Source organism: Ambystoma mexicanum, chromosome 9, assembly GCF_040938575.1.
Source record: "Ambystoma mexicanum isolate Mex_15411 chromosome 9, UKY_AmexF1_1, whole genome shotgun sequence".
Classification (NCBI taxonomy): domain Eukaryota; kingdom Metazoa; phylum Chordata; class Amphibia; order Caudata; family Ambystomatidae; genus Ambystoma; species Ambystoma mexicanum.
Genome location: NC_090931.1, coordinates 1,525,719,235 through 1,525,735,092, shown reverse-complemented (window position 1 = coordinate 1,525,735,092; position 15,858 = coordinate 1,525,719,235).

Below are 15,858 nucleotides of genomic sequence, written 5' to 3'. Positions count from 1 at the left end.
CAACGAGGGAGAAGCTGAGCCGACCTGTCATGACACCACCACCGGTGGAGCCCTGCTGGACTGCCTCACCACTTTTCCCAACGACAGAGGAGATCTCCCGCGGAGAGTCTTCTTCCTTTGACTGGTGGGGATAACCAGTTTCACCGTCTTTTCGCTTTCCCGACGTACCTCGTGGCCGCCTTGCCCGTGCCAAGCACCCCAGCAACCGGGATACCATGTTTTACCACGACCGCGAAACAAAGGTACCACCTTTAACCGGAAAACTCCGCGGCTGGTTTCTGCCCTGGTAGTGCAACGACCTTCATCTTTCCTCCAAGTCGAGATCTTCTCTTCCCCTGGACGACGACGCAACTTGCACCCACTACCAGGAACAACTGCCACCGCTGGAGGATCCTTCCCACTTAAGGTACCGTGTCCCGCCTGGCTTCCCTTGCTACCGACTGTACGGGGTAGATTTAGCCCCCGGCTTTCGAACCTGGGTTAGCCTGGGACACCCTGGCTAAACTTTCCTAAGCCTCTCTAAACTCTTTTTGAACCCTCTGCAAGACTTTCTAAGCCTAGTGTAACTGTGTGATCTTGGGCGCATTTGTGCTCTGCTCTCTCTAAGAGGGGGCCCAGCCTTTGGACTTTGGCTCACCAGTGACTTTTTGCTCTTCTGCCTTGCTAACAGTGTTCCTGAACCTTAGAGTGATGTACCTTTCCATATTCTGTCTTTTTCCCTCCCTTTCTCACAAACTTATTGGAGTGCATTCTAGTTAAGCGCTCACCTCTGTATGAAAATAAGTGGTGTTTTACTGTGACTTATCTGATAAGGGAAAAAGGGGTGTACATATTACAATAGTAACTGTGTTTAGAATATTTTACAACTAGAGTGCTGGAGTGTTTCAAACCGTGTGTTTTTAAATAAATAATTATATACTTTGATACCAAAGCTCTGGTCAGTGTTTGCTTGTATTATTGTACCTGAGTGCCTATTGTGTATACTTTGCATACTGTCTAACTCTTCTTGAGGGAAGTCTGACTGCTCAGCCATAGCTACCAGGTAAATCTGGGTGGTGCAGACTGCTACCAAGTGGGTCTACTGCCAACACCTGTAGTCTTAAATCTTTTGCAGTGTTCCCTAAGGGAACTGCACAGGTTCCTGCCTAACACTGGTGGCAGCGGTGGGATTTGCATTGAGTATACACTTTAGAGTGCTTTAGGATACCTTAGTACAACTAACCACAAAGCTTAGCACTGAAAAAGTAATCTTTCTAACATGTCAACTATGGAAACTTATAGTCAAGAGTCCCTTGCTACAAAAACTGCTGATTGTTTAAGAGTATTATATAAGCATAAGAACCTCCTGACTATAGGCAAGAAAATGGAATTAATAGAAAGGTTGTTAGCTAACCAAAGTCTGGATGATGGTTCTGAAGAACCTACCATGACAGAAAATGTAGATAACAGTATAGAAATTGATATTGATCACAATGTTGATACACTTGAGGAAGAGTCAGAAGAGGAGGGTGAGGCTGCTGTGACTGTCCCCCCTAGGCCTCTGTCTACTCTACCTGCTGTACCTACTGGGCCTTTGCCAAGTCCCACACTTAGTCCTCAATATCTTGAATTAGAGAAAATGAAACTTGAACTAGAGTTCAAGAGACTGAATACTCAGGCTGAACAGAGACATCAGGAACTGAATCAAGAACTAAGGCTAAGGGAAATGGAGCTCAAGCATGAGCTAGAAATGAAGAAATTATCTGTTGAAAATGCTTCTCTCTCTGGCTCCTCTAGAAGTTCCAGTCCTAAAAGACCCCGGATGCCTAAAGAATTTGTTGGTATGTATGAGCCTAAGTTGGATGTGTTGGATTGGTTGTCTCTGTTTGAATATAATCATGGGCTCCAGAACATCACAGGAAATGACTTACTCACCTGGTTGTTCTCTAGGCTTCCCCCTGTTGCAACTGATGTGGTAATGGAGTTGGGGGAGGAGGATAGGAAAGAGTATGAATGTGTGAAACTAGCTCTGATAGCTAGATTTGGGAAGACCCCTTCCCAGTATCTTAAGAGGTTTAGAACCCTCAAGAAGAATGATGGTGCCCCTTGGGCTACCCGGGTGAGTGAATGTTTGAAAAACCTAGAGGGATGGCTTAAGGGTTACAAGGTGAACACTTATGAAGGTATGACAAATCTTTTTATGTTGGAGTCAATTTATGATGCCTGCTCTCCTGAGCTCAGACAGCACTTGGCTGATTCAAAGGAACTAGATTCTAGAAAACTAGCTAAGGCTGCTGACTTGTGGGTTGCCAACAGGGCCACTCACAAGGATTCAGGGGTCACTCAGAAAAAGGATGAGGGAAAGCAGCCACCTAAAGTGAATTCAGAGAATTCCAATACCTCCCATACCAAAGAGGGCCACAAACACCAAAATAACCAGGGTAAGCCCCAGGGTAAACTGAATCAGGCTAGTGTACCTTCTGGTCAACAACCAGAAGGAGGTCAGAACAAGCCACCCTTTCAGAGAGCATTTGGACAATGCTATATCTGTAAGGCTACTGACCATATCAAAGGAGATCCCAAGTGCAAGGGTAGACCTGCAGGGATCAGCACAGTCTCCTTAGCCTTCACTCCTGAGGATGAAGTACAGGTGGCTAGTGCCCACTTTGAACTCTTTGCTGAAGAACCCTTGGGTCTTCAAGCAACTGTAAACTTAGAGCCTATGGGTCTGGTTAGTCCCCAGAATAGGGTTGTGTATAACTCCCTACCTGTTAACTCTAAGGTGTATTATGTGGACAGTGTTCTTGTCAATGGCCAGGATACTCCTGCCAGGAGAGACACTGGGGCCAGCAGAACAGTAGTGGATGAAAGCTTCTTTCAACCTGAGGATGTGGCAAAAGCACCCAAAGGTCCCACTAAAATGTCTGGAGGCTCTGTCCAGATGGTTCCTATTCTACCAGCCCTCATTCAGTGTAACAACATGACAGTGAGGATCCCTGTCAGTGTTCAGACTGAGGTGCCTGGGAAGGTCCTGTTTGGGAATGACCTGAGAACTCTAGGAGTAGTGTCACATACCCTCAGGCCTCCCAGTATGGAGAACCAGAACCTAACCAAATTGGCTAGAGAGGCCACCTTAAGGGACCACTCTAAGCCTGTGGGAACCTCTACTGAGACCCCCACTACAAGCCCAGGTGTTAATAAGTTGACCTCTAACCCAGGCACATTTCAGGCTAGTACATTAGGGAAATGGGAGCCCCAACCAAGCTCCATCACTGTTCCCCCAGTTTCAGAGTCTGTGACTCCCCCTGCTTTTGAGGAAGAGGAGGATAGACCTACTGGACCCTTACCTAGGCCTGAGAGAACTGGTAATTCTCAATGCTGGTGGAAGACCAGGAAAGACAAGTCTAAGGCCAAAAACCTTCAGACTGTTGGGCCTTCTATTGAAGGCCCCAACTCAAATCCTAGTAGTAGGGGGGAAACTCCTAAAGTAGGTAAGGTTAGATCTAAGAGGAAGGGTAAGCAGGTACATTGCCTAACCCCAACCCCTCCAACCAAGAGGCCTAAGACCCTGGTAGTGCAACAACCTTCATCTTTCCTCCAAGTCGAGATCTTCTCTTCCCCTGGACGACGACGCAACTTGCACCCACTACCAGGAACAACTGCCACCGTTGGAGGATCCTTCCCACTTAAGGTACCGTGTCCCGCCTGGCTTCCCTTGCTACCGACTGTACGGGGTAGATTTAGCCCCCGGCTTTCGAACCTGGGTTAGCCTGGGACACCCTGGCTAAACTTTCCTAAGCCTCTCTAAACTCTTTTTGAACCCTCTGCAAGACTTTCTAAGCCTAGTGTAACTGTGTGATCTTGGGCGCATTTGTGCTCTGCTCTCTCTAAGAGGGGGCCCAGCCTTTGGACTTTGGCTCACCAGTGACTTTTTGCTCTTCTGCCTTGCTAACAGTGTTCCTGAACCTTAGAGTGATGTACCTTTCCATATTCTGTCTTTTTCCCTCCCTTTCTCACAAACTTATTGGAGTGCATTCTAGTTAAGCGCTCACCTCTGTATGAAAATAAGTGGTGTTTTACTGTGACTTATCTGATAAGGGAAAAAGGGGTGTACATATTACAATAGTAACTGTGTTTAGAATATTTTACAACAAGAGTGCTGGAGTGTTTCAAACCGTGTGTTTTAAATAAATAATTATATACTTTGATACCAAAGCTCTGGTCAGTGTTTGCTTGTATTATTGTACCTGAGTGCCTATTGCGTCTACTTTGCATACTGTCTAACTCTTCTTGAGGGAAGTCTGACTGCTCAGCCACAGCTACCAGTTAAATCTGGGTGGTGCAGACTGCTACCAAGTGGGTCTACTGCCAACACCTGTAGTCTTAAATCTTTTGCAGTGTTCCCTAAGGGAACTGCACAGGTTCCTGCCTAACACTGGTGGCAGCGGTGGGATTTGCATTGAGTATACACTTTAGAGTGCTTTAGGATACCTTAGTACAACTAACCACAAAGCTTAGCACTGAAAAAGTAATCTTTCTAACATGTCAACTATGGAAACTTATAGTCAAGAGTCCCTTGCTACAAAAACTGCTGATTGTTTAAGAGTATTATATAAGCATAAGAACCTCCTGACTATAGGCAAGAAAATGGAATTAATAGAAAGGTTGTTAGCTAACCAAAGTCTGGATGATGGTTCTGAAGAACCTACCATGACAGAAAATGTAGATAACAGTATAGAAATTGATATTGATCACAATGTTGATACACTTGAGGAAGAGTCAGAAGAGGAGGGTGAGGCTGCTGTGACTGTCCCCCCTAGGCCTCTGTCTGCTCTACCTGCTGTACCTACTGGGCCTTTGCCAAGTCCCACACTTAGTCCTCAATATCTTGAATTAGAGAAAATGAAACTTGAACTAGAGTTCACGAGACTGAATACTCAGGCTGAACAGAGACATCAGGAACTGAATCAAGAACTAAGGCTAAGGGAAATGGAGCTCAAGCATGAGCTAGAAATGAAGAAATTATCTGTTGAAAATGCTTCTCTCTCTGGCTCCTCTAGAAGTTCCAGTCCTAAAAGACCCCGGATGCCTAAAGAATTTGTTGGTATGTATGAGCCTAAGTTGGATGTGCTGGATTGGTTGTCTCTGTTTGAATATAATCATGGGCTCTAGAACATCACAGGAAATGACTTACTCACCTGGTTGTTCTCTAGGCTTCCCCCTGTTGCAACTGATGTGGTAATGGAGTTGGGGGAGGAGGATAGGAAAGAGTATGAATGTGTGAAACTAGCTCTGATAGCTAGATTTGGGAAGACCCCTTCCCAGTATCTTAAGAGGTTTAGAACCCTCAAGAAGAATGATGGTGCCCCTTGGGCTACCTGGGTGAGTGAATGTTTGAAAAACCTAGAGGGATGGCTTAAGGGTTACAAGGTGAACACTTATGAAGGTATGACAAATCTTTTTATGTTGGAGTCAATTTATGATGCCTGCTCTCCTGAGCTCAGACAGCACTTGGCTGATTCAAAGGAACTAGATTCTAGAAAACTAGCTAAGGCTGCTGACTTGTGGGTTGCCTACAGGGCCACTCACAAGGATTCAGGGGTCACTCAGAAAAAGGATGAGGGAAAGCAGCCACCTAAAGTGAATTCAGAGAATTCCAATAGCTCCCATACCAAAGAGGGCCACAAACACCAAAATAACCAGGGTAAGCCCCAGGGTAAACCGAATCAGGCTAGTGTACCTTCTGGTCAACAACCAGAAGGAGGTCAGAACAAGCCACCCTTTCAGAGAGCATTTGGACAATGCTATATCTGTAAGGCTACTGACCATATCAAAGGAGATCCCAAGTGCAAGGGTAAACCTGCAGGGATCAGCACAGTCTCCTTAGCCTTCACTCCTGAGGATGAAGTACAGGTGGCTAGTGCCCACTTTGAACTCTTTGCTGAAGAACCCTTGGGTCTTCAAGCAACTGTAAACTTAGAGCCTATGGGTCTGGTTAGTCCCCAGAATAGGGTTGTGTATAACTCCCTACCTGTTAACTCTAATGTGTATTATGTGGACAGTGTTCTTGTCAATGGCCAGGATACTCCTGCCAGGAGAGACACTGGGGCCAGCAGAACAGTAGTGGATGAAAGCTTCTTTCAACCTGAGGATGTGGCAAAAGCACCCAAAGGTCCCACTAAAATGTCTGGAGGCTCTGTCCAGATGGTTCCTATTCTACCAGCCCTCATTCAGTGTAACAACATGACAGTGAGGATCCCTGTCAGTGTTCAGACTGAGGTGCCTGGGAAGGTCCTGTTTGGGAATGACCTGAGAACTCTAGGAGTAGTGTCACATACCCTCAGGCCTCCCAGTATGGAGAACCAGAACCTAACCAAATTGGCTAGAGAGGCCACCTTAAGGGACCACTCTAAGCCTGTGGGAACCTCTACTGAGACCCCCACTACAAGCCCAGGTGTTAATAAGTTGACCTCTAACCCAGGCACATTTCAGGCTAGTACATTAGGGAAATGGGAGCCCCAACCAAGCTCCATCACTGTTCCCCCAGTTTCAGAGTCTGTGACTCCCCCTGCTTCTGAGGAAGAGGAGGATAGACCTACTGGACCCTTACCTAGGCCTGAGAGAACTGGTAATTCTCAATGCTGGTGGAAGACCAGGAAAGACAAGTCTAAGGCCAAAAACCTTCAGACTGTTGGGCCTTCTATTGAAGGCCCCAACTCAAATCCTAGTAGTAGGGGGGGAACTCCTAAAGTAGGTAAGGTTAGATCTAAGAGGAAGGGTAAGCAGGTACATTGCCTAACCCCAACCCCTCCAACCAAGAGGCCTAAGACCCTGGTAGTGCAACAACCTTCATCTTTCCTCCAAGTCGAGATCTTCTCTTCCCCTGGACGACGACGCAACTTGCACCCACTACCAGGAACAACTGCCACCGCTGGAGGATCCTTCCCACTTAAGGTACCGTGTCCCGCCTGGCTTCCCTTGCTACCGACTGTACGGGGTAGATTTAGCCCCCGGCTTTCGAACCTGGGTTAGCCTGGGACACCCTGGCTAAACTTTCCTAAGCCTCTCTAAACTCTTTTTGAACCCTCTGCAAGACTTTCTAAGCCTAGTGTAACTGTGTGATCTTGGGCGCATTTGTGCTCTGCTCTCTCTAAGAGGGGGCCCAGCCTTTGGACTTTGGCTCACCAGTGACTTTTTGCTCTTCTGCCTTGCTAACAGTGTTCCTGAACCTTAGAGTGATGTACCTTTCCATATTCTGTCTTTTTCCCTCCCTTTCTCAGAAACTTATTGGAGTGCATTCTAGTTAAGCGCTCACCTCTGTATGAAAATAAGTGGTGTTTTACTGTGACTTATCTGATAAGGGAAAAAGGGGTGTACATATTACAATAGTAACTGTGTTTAGAATATTTTACAACAAGAGTGCTGGAGTGTTTCAAACCGTGTGTTTTAAATAAATAATTATATACTTTGATACCAAAGCTCTGGTCAGTGTTTGCTTGTATTATTGTACTTGAGTGCCTATTGCGTCTACTTTGCATACTGTCTAACTCTTCTTGAGGGAAGTCTGACTGCTCAGCCACAGCTACCAGTTAAATCTGGGTGGTGCAGACTGCTACCAAGTGGGTCTACTGCCAACACCTGTAGTCTTAAATCTTTTGCAGTGTTCCCTAAGGGAACTGCACAGGTTCCTGCCTAACACTGGTGGCAGCGGTGGGATTTGCATTGAGTATACACTTTAGAGTGCTTTAGGATACCTTAGTACAACTAACCACAAAGCTTAGCACTGAAAAAGTAATCTTTCTAACATGTCAACTATGGAAACTTATAGTCAAGAGTCCCTTGCTACAAAAACTGCTGATTGTTTAAGAGTATTATATAAGCATAAGAACCTCCTGACTATAGGCAAGAAAATGGAATTAATAGAAAGGTTGTTAGCTAACCAAAGTCTGGATGATGGTTCTGAAGAACCTACCATGACAGAAAATGTAGATAACAGTATAGAAATTGATATTGATCACAATGTTGATACACTTGAGGAAGAGTCAGAAGAGGAGGGTGAGGCTGCTGTGACTGTCCCCCCTAGGCCTCTGTCTGCTCTACCTGCTGTACCTACTGGGCCTTTGCCAAGTCCCACACTTAGTCCTCAATATCTTGAATTAGAGAAAATGAAACTTGAACTAGAGTTCAAGAGACTGAATACTCAGGCTGAACAGAGACATCAGGAACTGAATCAAGAACTAAGGCTAAGGGAAATGGAGCTCAGGCATGAGCTAGAAATGAAGAAATTATCTGTTGAAAATGCTTCTCTCTCTGGCTCCTCTAGAAGTTCCAGTCCTAAAAGACCCCGGATGCCTAAAGAATTTGTTGGTATGTATGAGCCTAAGTTGGATGTGCTGGATTGGTTGTCTCTGTTTGAATATAATCATGGGCTCTAGAACATCACAGGAAATGACTTACTCACCTGGTTGTTCTCTAGGCTTCCCCCTGTTGCAACTGATGTGGTAATGGAGTTGGGGGAGGAGGATAGGAAAGAGTATGAATGTGTGAAACTAGCTCTGATAGCTAGATTTGGGAAGACCCCTTCCCAGTATCTTAAGAGGTTTAGAACCCTCAAGAAGAATGATGGTGCCCCTTGGGCTACCTGGGTGAGTGAATGTTTGAAAAACCTAGAGGGATGGCTTAAGGGTTACAAGGTGAACACTTATGAAGGTATGACAAATCTTTTTATGTTGGAGTCAATTTATGATGCCTGCTCTCCTGAGCTCAGACAGCACTTGGCTGATTCAAAGGAACTAGATTCTAGAAAACTAGCTAAGGCTGCTGACTTGTGGGTTGCCAACAGGGCCACTCACAAGGATTCAGGGGTCACTCAGAAAAAGGATGAGGGAAAGCAGCCACCTAAAGTGAATTCAGAGAATTCCAATAGCTCCCATACCAAAGAGGGCCACAAACACCAAAATAACCAGGGTAAGCCCCAGGGTAAACCGAATCAGGCTAGTGTACCTTCTGGTCAACAACCAGAAGGAGGTCAGAACAAGCCACCCTTTCAGAGAGCATTTGGACAATACTATATCTGTAAGGCTACTGACCATATCAAAGGAGATCCCAAGTGCAAGGGTAAACCTGCAGGGATCAGCACAGTCTCCTTAGCCTTCACTCCTGAGGATGAAGTACAGGTGGCTAGTGCCCACTTTGAACTCTTTGCTGAAGAACCCTTGGGTCTTCAAGCAACTGTAAACTTAGAGCCTATGGGTCTGGTTAGTCCCCAGAATAGGGTTGTGTATAACTCCCTACCTGTTAACTCTAAGGTGTATTATGTGGACAGTGTTCTTGTCAATGGCCAGGATACTCCTGCCAGGAGAGACACTGGGGCCAGCAGAACAGTAGTGGATGAAAGCTTCTTTCAACCTGAGGATGTGGCAAAAGCACCCAAAGGTCCCACTAAAATGTCTGGAGGCTCTGTCCAGATGGTTCCTATTCTACCAGCCCTCATTCAGTGTAACAACATGACAGTGAGGATCCCTGTCAGTGTTCAGACTGAGGTGCCTGGGAAGGTCCTGTTGGGGAATGACCTGAGAACTCTAGGAGTAGTGTCACATACCCCCAGGCCTCCCAGTATGGAGAACCAGAACCTAACCAAATTGGCTAGAGAGGCCACCTTAAGGGACCACTCTAAGCCTGTGGGAACCTCTACTGAGACCCCCACTACAAGCCCAGGTGTTAGTAAGTTGACCTCTAACCCAGGCACATTTCAGGCTAGTACATTAGGGAAATGGGAGCCCCAACCAAGCTCCATCACTGTTCCCCCAGTTTCAGAGTCTGTGACTCCCCTTGCTTCTGAGGAAGAGGAGGATAGACCTACTGGACCCTTACCTGGGCCTGAGAGAACTGGTAATTCTCAATGCTGGTGGAAGACCAGGAAAGACAAGTCTAAGGCCAAAAACCTTCAGACTGTTGGGCCTCTCCCCAACTCAAATCCTAGTAGTAGGGGGGAAACTCCTAAAGTAGGTAAGGTTAGATCTAAGAGGAAGGGTAAGCAGGTACATTGCCTAACCCCAACCCCTCCAACCAAGAGGCCTAAAACCCAACCTGCGCCCACAAGAGAGGTGGTGAGGAACCTTGGAGGCCCCTCTAGATCTAAGGGAATCCTTTATAAGGACCCCTTGAAAAAGCCTAGCACACTTTCAGAAGTTGTACCAACTTCGGAGGGACTGGTCAACCAGATCCCCTATAACTTTAAAAAGACTGATGTTCCTCAAAGGGTTTGTAGGTCATATAGCTTACAAAGGAAAACCTTTGATTGGGCCATAGAACATAGGTCAAGGTGTCACCATCAAAATGCTGGTGGACTCTCTAGGATGTATGTCATCGACTAGAGGTATGAGGTTCATCCAGGAGTTGATTAAATCCTCCTGTCCCTTAGTCTGGGGGGGCGAGTGTTAGGGAGAATTCTCTGTTTAGGCTGAATTTCATAACCTAGTGAGTCCCCCAGCAGCTTTGCTGGATTTTTGGGGTTTATTTTTTTCTCCTGCCAAGAGTGAGACTCTTTTACCCTCACTCTTGGACATGATTTGAGTGTGTTTCTTTGAATCTAGATGTAGTTAATGGGCTATGGGGTCTTTTACTCCATAGGGCTTCATGTGTTTTTGTGATGTGTGTTACACAGCACCCTCAGTGCAGTGACACAGGGGTGTCATAGTGACCCCCCAGTATAGACTCCATACCCTGGGACTGACTACTGTCTCCCAGGGAATGTAAAGTCACCATTGACTTTACTAGTCTTAAATTCTGAACAGAACCAGTACAAACCATCATATTGTGGACGTACTGGCTGGGGCAATTCGATTGCCCCAGGGTCTGTTAGTCGAGGGGGCACGTCTCCGTCCCCCCTGATCGAGTTTTGGCTGGTGGCAGTGGATACTACTTTTTATATTCAACCGCAAATATTTTCCTATGGGATTTCCCATTGTTTTAGGCTACTATCTTTATTTAATTATTTACGGTAGCCTCGAACATACCGCTGGTTTATTTAATTAATATTAATTCTCTGGTTGGTATTTTTTGCCAAAACTTGATTCTAAAATGGCGTTTGTGTTCTCTTCTGTGACTCCAACCCAAGTCGAGCCCTTTGTTCCACTTTTTAGTGGGCTTCTCCACAGAAGCCCTCCAAAGTGGTGCCACTCTGTCTGGGGTACTTAGGAGGGGTGGAGGGGGATTTAGGCACCCTGGACTGATTTAGCCCCCGGTTTTCGAACCTGGGTTAGCCTGGGACACCCTGGCTAAACTTTCCTAAGCCTCTCTAAACTCTTTTTGAACTCTCTGCAAGACTTTCTAAGCCTAGTGTAACTGTGTGATCTTGGGCGCATTTGTGCTCTGCTCTCTCTAAGAGGGGGCCCAGCCTTTGGACTTTGGCTCATCAGTGACTTTTTGCTCTTCTGCCTTGCTAACAGTGTTCCTGAACCTTAGAGTGGTGTACCTTTCCATATTCTGTCTTTTTCCCTCCCTTTCTCACAAACTTATTGGAGTGCAATCTAGTTAAGCGCTCACCTCTGTATGAAAATAAGTGGTGTTTTACTGTGACTTATCTGATAAGGGAAAAAGGGGTGTACATATTACAATAGTAACTGTGTTTAGAATATTTTACAACAAGAGTGCTGGAGTGTTTCAAACCGTGTGTTTTTAAATAAATAATTATATACTTTAATACCAAAGATCTGGTCAGTGTTTGCTTGTATTATTGTACCTGAGTGCCTATTGTGTATACTTTGCATACTGTCTAACTCTTCTTGAGGGAAGTCTGACTGCTCAGCCACAGCTACCAGGTAAATATGGGTGGTGCAGACTGCTACCAAGTGGGTTTACTGCCAACACCTGTAGTCTTAAATCTTTTGCAGTGTTCCCTAAGGGAACTGCACAGGTTCCTGCCTAACAACGATGTCCGTCCAGATCCGAGTCCGTCCTTCCTTGTCGGCGCGTGATGATCCGAAGACGGCATGAAAATGCCCCAGGACAAGCTCCACCAGGACACCAACTTCCTTCTGACTGAAGCTGGTGCCCCTCTGTCCCTCTGGCTGGGGGTCGCCAGTGGTCTCGGATGGTGTTTGCCCCGACATGGCGACCCCCGAGGCAGGCGTGGGTGGGCAACTGGGTCCTGGGGCTGGGCTGTGGAGCGATGGTATCCCAGTCGGGAGTCTTCGGTTCCAGCAGGGGTGGACACAGCAACTGGACCCCTGCAGATGGCTGATGTGCAGGCACCAAATGGCAGGGCATGGTGGCAGCAGGCAGGCAGGCAGGCAGGCAGGCAGCAGCAGATGGCTCGTGGGAGGCCACTCGGGGCTCTGGGGGGCAGTAATCCAGCCTTTTGGGCAGGAGCGTGGTCTTCCGTGTGCTTACGTGTGGCCAGCTTGATACGGAGTGATATGGCACATGAAAAATGTGCACGTCAGCGTGTAATTCGACGAAAGGCCCTTATCGCGTAAGCACGTCAGCACGCATACACGATTCCATTGGACCAAAGGCCCTTAGCGCGTAAGCGTGTCTGTGACGTATCGCCCGCGGGCGTTGCCCTGGCAGGGCTTGAAGATCCCACGTGGATTTCCATTGCTCAGTACGTGTCTTTCGTGTGGTGCGGTGCGTGTGTTATGCAGGCGTTGGGGTTAATACACCATTACTTCATATCGGGTGGGTGTTGGCTACGCGTCCTTCTACACGCAAGTCAGACGGTGAGTGGTACCCTGCTTCCCCAGGCCCGATCGCGTGTTAAACAACCCGCGAGCCACTGAAATACACGTACCACACTCCCCCATGCCCGATCGCTTGTTAAACTTCCCGCGCACCCACGAAATACACGCACACGCTATTATTCACACAGCGGGTGTCCGTGTTTGTCGCATACCCCTTTGCACGTCATTTAGGGGTGCGTGGGAAGTGTCACACGCAAATTCAGCAGGGTACGCGTCTTTCAGGGGTGCGCGGGAAGTTCCACACACAATTGTCCTGGGTACGTGTATTACAGGGGTGCGCGGGAAGTACCACACGCAAATTCAGCAGGGTACGTGTATCTCAGGGGTGCGCGTGAAGTTTCACACGCAAATTCAGCAGGGTACGTGTCTTTCAGGGGTGCGTGGGAAGTTCCGCACGCGATTGACCTGGGAACGTGTATTACAGGGGTGCACGGGAAGTACCACACGCGAATTCAGCGGGGTACATGTATTTCAGGGGTGCGCGTGAAGTTTCACACGTGAATTCAGCCGGGTACGTGTCTTTCAGGGGTGCGCGGGAAGTTCCACACGCGATTGTCCTGGGTATGTGGAGCCCTGCTGGACTGCTTCACCACTTTTCCCAACGACAGAGGAGATGTCCCGCCGGAGAGTCTTCTTCCTTTGACTGGTGGGGATAACCAGTTTCACCGTCTTTTCACTTTCCCGACGTACCTCGTGGCCACCTTGCCCGTGCCAAGCACCCCGGCAACCGGGGTACCATGTTTTACCACGACCGCGAAACAAAGGTACCACCTTTTTACCCGGAAGACTCCGCGGCTGGTTCTGCCCTGGTAGTGCAACGACCTTCATCTTTCCTCCAAGTCGAGATCTTCTCTTCCCCTGGACGACGACGCAACTTGCACCCACTACCAGGAACAAATGCCACCGCTGGAGGATCCTTCCCACTTAAGGTACCGTGTCCCGCCTGGCTTCCCTTGCTACCGACTGTACGGGGTAGATTTAGCCCCCGGTTTTCGAACCTGGGTTAGCCTGGGACACCCTGGCTTAATTTTCCTAAGCCTCTCTAAACTCTTTTTGAACCCTCTGCAAGACTTTCTAAGCCTAGTGTAACTGTGTGATCTTGGGCGCATTTGTGCTCTGCTCTCTCTAAGAGGGGGCCTAGCCTTTGGACTTTGGCTCACCAGTGACTTTTTGCTCTTCTGCCTTGCTAACAGTGTTCCTGATCCTTAGAGTGGTGTACCTTTCCATATTCTGTCTTTTTCCCTCCCTTTCTCACAAACTTATTGGAGTGTAATCTAGTTAAGCGCTCACCTCTGTATGAAAATAAGTGGTGTTTTACTGTGACTTATCTGATAAGGGAAAAAGGGGTGTACATATTACAATAGTAACTGTGTTTAGAATATTTTACAACAAGAGTGCTGGAGTGTTCCAAACCGTGTGTTTTTAAATAAATAATTATATACTTTGATACCAAAGATCTGGTCAGTGTTTGCTTGTATTATTGTACCTGAGTGCCTATTGTGTATACTTTGCATACTGTCTAACTCTTCTTGAGGGAAGTCTGACTGCTCAGCCACAGCTACCAGGTAAATATGGGTGGTGCAGACTGCTACCAAGTGGGTTTACTGCCAACACCTGTAGTCTTAAATCTTTTGCAGTGTTCCCTAAGGGAACTGCACAGGTTCCTGCCTAACAACGATGTCCGTCCAGATCCGAGTCCGTCCTTCCTTGTCGGCACGTGATGATCCGAAGACGGCATGATAATGCCCCAGGACAAGCTCCACCAGGACACCAACTTCCTTCTGACTGAAGCTGGTGCCCCTCTGCCCCTCTGGCTGGGGGTCGCCAGTGGTCTCGGATGGTGTTTGCCCCAACATGGCGACCCCCGAGGCAGGCGTGGGTGGGCAACTGGGTCCTGGGGCTGGGCTGTGGAGCGATGGTATCCCAGTCGGGAGTCTTCGGTTCCAGCAGGTGTGGACACAGCAACTGGACCCCTGCAGATGGCTGATGTGCAGGCACCAAATGGCAGGGCATGGTGGCAGCAGGCAGGCAGCAGCAGATGGCTCGTGGGAGGCCACTCGGGGCTCTGGGGGGCAGTAATCCAGCCTTTTGGGCAGTAGCGTGGTCTTCCGTGTGCTTACGCGTGGCCAGCTTGATACGGAGTGATTTGGCACATGAAAAATCTGCACGTCAGCGTGTAATTCGACGAAAGGCCCTTATCGCGTAAGCGCGTCAGAACGCATACGCCATTCCATTGGACCAAAGGCCCTTAGCGCGTAAGCGCGTCTGTGACGTATCGCCCACGGGCGTTGCCCTGGCAGGGCTTGAAGATCCCACGTGGATTTCCATTGCTCAGTACGTGTCTTTCGTGTGGTGCGGTGCGTGTGTTATGCAGGCGTTGGGGTTAATACGCCATTACTTCACATCGGGTGGGTGTTGGCTACGCGTCCTTCTACACGCAAGGCAGACAGTGAGTGGTACCCTGCTTCCCCAGGCCCAATCGCGTGTTAAACAACCCGCGAGCCACTGAAATACACGTACCACACTCCCCCATGCCCGATAGCGTGTTCAACTTCCCGCGCACCCACAAAATACACGCACACGCTATTATTCACACAGCGGGTGTCCGTGTTTGTCGCGTACCCCTTTGCACGTCATTTACGGGTTCGTGGGAAGTTTCACACGCGAATTCAGCAGGGTATGCGTCTTTCAGGGGTGCGCGGGAAGTTCCACATACGATTGTCCTGGGTACGTGTATTACAGGGGTGCGCGGGAAGTACCACACGCAAATTCAGCAGGGTACGTGTATCTCAAGGGTGCGCGTGAAGTTTCACACGCAAATTCAGCAGGGTACGTGCCTTTCAGGGGTGCGCGGGAAGTTCCACACGCGATTGTCCTGGGTACGTGTATTACAGGGGTGTGCGGGAAGTACCACACGCAAATTCAGCAGGGTACATGTATTTCAGGGGTGCGCGTGAAGTTTCACACGTGAATTCCGCAGGGTGCGTGTCTTTCAGGGGTGCGCGGGAAGTTCCACACGCGATTGTCTTGGGTATGTATATTACAGGGGTGCGCGGGAAGTACCACACGCAAATTCAGCAGGGTACGTGTATTTCAGGGGTGCGCGGGAAGTTTCACATGCAAATTCAGCAGGGTA